Source organism: Chelonoidis abingdonii, chromosome 2 (genome assembly GCF_003597395.2).
Source record: "Chelonoidis abingdonii isolate Lonesome George chromosome 2, CheloAbing_2.0, whole genome shotgun sequence".
NCBI lineage: Eukaryota > Metazoa > Chordata > Testudines > Testudinidae > Chelonoidis > Chelonoidis abingdonii.
The window spans coordinates 295,133,874-295,139,402 of NC_133770.1; positions in this window are offsets into that span (position 1 = coordinate 295,133,874).

Consider the following 5,529-nt stretch of genomic DNA (forward strand, 5'->3'; position numbering starts at 1 on the left):
ATATCGGCCATTAAACCGATTTAAAGTGCAGTGTAGACCTGGGCTGAGACACTGCAATCATTTTTCAGTAAGCAGTATAAGCAACTTGTCATGCTAGGTTCATCATCTCCAGTGCACAATGTTGTTCACTTTGGGGCTTCACACTTGAGTTTCTCTGGTGTGTTATGCATTCTGGGATGCCACTGGAAGAAGACAACAGCAGGGCCTAGGGAATGTTGTGAGCAGAAAGAAAGAGACCCCCCCAGCCTTAGAATATGGCCATGAAAGCAAAAAAACTAATGAAACAGGTTTGAGATATATAATAGTGCATCTGAACTTTGAGTAAAATTTCAGGGCAGTTTTTTATTAGGCTGAGCTTTTGATTTTGCCTATATTTTGATACTTTCAAAATAAGAGCTGATTAAACACGTTTTTCTTTAACTCGGCCATAAAAGGCCAAATAACAGTTTCTATAGGGTTTTAAAAAGATAAACCACTCCTGACAGAGAACCAACATATCTAAATTTCAAACACAAGTTATTATGCTTGCTAAAGTTACTAATCTTGAAAAACAGAGATGTAACGAAGTGCTAAAGAACTACCCAAACTGTAATATATTGGAATGCAAATACAAATGCCGTCTTCTATTTTAAACAGGAGGTTGGTAATTATTCCCCTGGGTACCTGATTCATATCACCATGTCTGTATTTTTAGAATGATATGGGAGGAGCGCTGCTTTTATTACATGACTTACTGTTTTCTCTTTTGGAGCAGTAATATTAAAATATGTTTTATACCAGGAAGGTAACATGAGAGAAAAAGAAGAGTAAAAAGTTAGTGTTCCATTAGAACCAAAACCTGTAGAGGCAGCACAAAGGTTCCATTGGAAGGTATACAAAAGAGAGAAAAAAGAAATATTACTACTTATACTGGCGCACCAGTAGAAAGTAGCAGTATCCGCTTGAAAGTGGTTAATGAAGAAAATCTATCCTGGCAAAGAAAACTGATATAACCAGAACAATTATAAGATCCAATGCCAACAATCAGTGGAGATAAATCTGTTTTCATGCCGTAATTCCTTTGCTAACCAAGCCCTATGGCTGGAATTCTTGGTTCAGGAATTGAAAAACACAAGTAAATCCCATAGGCAGTAAGCCTGAAACTCCCTATGAGCAAGACAAAGTCAAGGCCAATGGAACCTTAATTAACCTTTCTACCTTCATTTGGCTTATCAAATCTACTGGAATGTCGCTTTGGGTTGAACAAAAAGTCCTAATTCTTGTTTCTCCTAAAGAAAGATTCCCTCAACGACCAACCTTCTTCAAGTCCTATTTGAATAGTGGTCTCCCCAATGCAAAAACCTGTTTTTTCCCCCAAATTACTACTCCTCTGGCAGCCCTCAAATCAATGAGGAAGCCCTTTTCTCCTGATCCAGTATTGGGGGGGAGAAGGTTGGGGCCCACTCAAAAAGGACTTACTCACCTTTGCCCCCCCATGGGCACCAAGCCCTTCTGGCTTGGACCTTGGGAGAAAAGGGGTTTGTGGGCTACTTTTGCTGATTTGGTAGACAGAGGAAAGTATAGTGGGTAAAACTATAAACCGATTTAACGCTGTAATCCGTTCACAGACGTCGTCATTAATTTCGATTTTACCGCCTCCTTAAATGATTTCGGAACTCCTCCCAAACGAGAGGGTAGCGCTAAAGATATCGGATAGTGATACTCGATTGAGGGTTCGTGTGGACGGAAATCGATCGTTATTGGCCTCCGGGCGCATCCAGAGTGGCTGAGTGACCGCTGCTGGACAGCAATCTGAACTCGGATGCAGCGTAGGTAAACAAGAAAAGCCCCGCGAACTTTTGAATTGCATTTCCTGCTTGCCCAGGTGGAAGCTCTGATCAAGTACGGTGGGCGATGCAGTCGAAATCCAAAAAGAGTCAGCATGGACGTAGGAGATACTAGTCTGTCGCTGTATGGGAGACAATCTGTTGTATTCCAGCTCCGTTACAGTAAACGAAACGCCAAAGCGTTTGTAAATAAAAAACTGCAGATACACAGCGGCGTGACAAGGTAACGGGAAGCCAGAGACTCAAAATGGACGCTCATGAAGGAGGGAGGGGGTACTGAGGACTCCAGTACCCACAGCACAGCAGTCTATGAAAATTATTTGCATTATTGGCAAGAGCTCCAATGTCTGTAGGGCAAACACAGTGTCTTGGGCTGTTCAGGGAACAGCTCCTCAGTTTAATTTCCTCCCCCTCCACAACGTGCAAAAAAAGGGTAAGAAATTCCTTTCTTGACTACTTCTATGTCCCCATGTGTACTGAATGCCTGCTAGTAACGGACCTCAGACTGAGGAAGCCAGTATGCTGCTCCTCTCTTGTGGTAGACAGTTCTGCAGACTGCCCACCATTCCAGGAGAAAATGCAACGCTTAACAGTTGAGGGCAACATTGCTATACCGGCTAGCAGTAAGACTAGGACAGAATGGCTAATAACAAGCTTAATCATTGAAACGTGTTGGGCTCAAAATTTTTGCGATCACATTTGGGATTGACTTGCTTGGCAATGATCAATTTTCCCTCCTTATGGTATCTAAAAAATAGAGTCCATTCTGCCTGGTACTGTCATCAGCCCGGGAGCCTGCCTCCAAGTGGCCTCCGCCCCGAACAATCATTTTCTCTCACTAACAAGTCTCTGTTCTTATTCTGGTATTCCTTAATACATTCATGACACAAAACGGGGGGAGGGGAAATGAACGGTATGCCCAGGAAGGTTGAGGAGGAGGAAAGCAACGGGTGCGCTTCTTGCAGGGCACCCCTGTGAAATACTGAACGGAGCACTCGTGCTTCTCTGATACATCTGGATCTCTGGTTACACTGCCTATTATTCTGGCAGACATGCACCACTGCCGTCTGGTCGCAATCCGAACTCGGATGCGGAGTGTCCGGTAAACAGGGAATCCCCGAGAGCTTTACAGTGAACATTCCTGCTTTCACGTGTCACAGCATCTGATCACACGGTGGGATGCAGTTCAAATGCAATAAGTATCTCTCTCATTGACCTTACCGGGAGAAGATCAAGTGTTTATCCGCTGATATGGTGAGACACATCTCTTTATCAGAGCTCCGTTAAAGAACAGGAAATGCCAAAGCCCTTGAAATAAACTCAGGATACACAGCGGTGCGTGCAACAGTAACGGAAGCAGCACCTCAACAGATGGTCATGGAGGAGGGAGGGGTATGAGGACTACAGTACCAGTCTCCACACGCGGTCTCTGAAAAATATTTGCATTTTTGGGCTGCGTGCCCATGTCTGCTAGCGTAATACACAAGGTGTCTTGCGTGGTTCACGGAACAGTCCTCAGTTTTTTTCCCCCCTCCAGCACGCGTAAAAAAAAAGTGAAAATAAATAATTCCTTGAGTACTGTAAATGTCACCCTCTGCTGTACTGAATGCTGACTGCAGACGCGATGCTGCTGCGGGTGAAGAGCCAGTATCCACTCTCTGCCCTCCCCAGGGGTAGCATGGCTGCCCAAGTGATTGCTCCTGGCTGAGTGTGGCCGGGGCTCCGGGTGAAAATGTGAAAGCGACCCTTTTCCTGACAGTGAATGGTACAGACGCCTGGACCTGTCTTCATCTTATCACCTGGGGCTGAGCTTCATCAGACCCTTCCTCTCTTGCGTAAGAAAAAGATTCTGAACTGGCATGGACTGTCTAGCCCATGGTGGCTCCCTTCCCCTCAACTGATCTCAGTAACTACTCTGTGATTCTATTCATTCATTCTTATACACTCATGCCAACAAATGGGTGGCGGGGGCACTGCTTGTGGTACCCAGGTAGGTGGGAAGCAACAGGTGCGTTCTTGCATGCGGCTCCCTCTGTGAATACTGATGCGGAGCAGCTGTGCTGTGTACACTGATTTTAATGACACTGTATCTATTCTTGTCATGGACTGACTCTATTTTATTAACCCATAAGGGCAGATTGCCCAGTCCAAGTGAGTTTAACCCCATTTTCCTTTCAAAAATTTATCAGGTTATTATCCATTCGTCCCATTACTGGTGAGTTGAACAAAAAGAGGGGAGATGTGTAAGAGTTTCTGCTGTTTCCAGATACGTACCATCTACCACCAGGAAAGGAGCGATTTTCAAGTAGCTAATAACACATCCAGATTAACTTGTTGGTTATGATACTGCCACTGTGCAAAGCTCTAAATGCTCCTAGTGCTGCAGATTCGCCTTCTGTCAGTAGCATTCAGTAAAAAGAGGTGACATTGTAAGTACTCAAGGGATTGCTTATTTAACTTTCCTTTCTCAGTGTGGGGTAACGGGGAAGGAAACTGAAATAGCTGTTCCGTGACCATTTAAAAGACAAACCGTGTGTTAAGCTACAGACACTGGCCGCTAAGCCAGAGAATGCAAATAGTTATAAGGAGGACTGCTGGGACTGTGGGATAGCGGAGATCTCAGCACCCCTGTTCTTGTCCTGCACTCATGATTCCCCGGCCCTTGATGCAAATGTTAATGGTCCGGGGGGTTCTGGGTAAACGTGTCAGTCATTCCTTGCTCGGGAAACATCACAGACCAGTCCTTTCGCACATTTTGTCCTGGATGCCCTTGCAGAGAAACAATAGCAGGCAGCACTAGAGAACGTCGGCTTTTTTGTTTTTCCCTCCACCATTTGTTACTAGATTGCCGTGGAGAAGAGGCGACACTCGGAGCGGCTACAACCAGCATTCAATTGCTTTGCATGATTAGAAGAGATGCGTTACAGTCGTTCTGTACCGTCTACGGCCAGAGAAAACTGGCAAATGTAGACGGTTGATCTTCTCCTTCCTAAACTGTCCGCTGCTATCATGAGTGCCCCTGGCTAAAATCAGCCGGGGTGGGCGCAACGCAAAGCAACGGGATTGACTCACTGGCCACTGCAGTCAGTTCCCTCCTTATCTGTCTAAAAATGAGAGTCAGTCCTGACTAAAGAAGATCAACAGCAGAGAGAATCCTTGTGGCCCTTTACAGACTAACAGACATCTAGTAGTCTATATAGGTGCCACCAGTTATCTCTTGCTGCATTTAACAGATCCAGACTAACACAGCACTCTTCTGAAGGAAGATGTCAAGTGTATTAGAAGAGCGCAAGCTACTCATGGCTGTATTAACAGGCGGGTTTCACTGCAAGAACGCACTCATTGCTTCACTCTCTCCCAACCCTCTGCAGCTAACCGTGAGGCACCACCCCATTTCTGTCATGCAGTCGTGAGGAATACAAGAATAACAAACAGACTATTTGTGACATAAAGGGGTGGGGGGGGGTCACGTTGAGGCAGCAGTCGTGGCTATGACAGTCCAGGCAGACATACTCAATTTTTAAGAAACCAGAAGGAGCGATTGACTCATGCCCAGTGAGCCACTCCAATATGGTTCAGAACATGGTGTCACGGGCACTCATGATAGCATCGACACTAACTGTGATGCACTGGCCAGGTAACAGGAAAAGCCCTGAACCCCGTGAACTTTGATTCCATTTCCTGAATTGTCCACTGTGAGGAG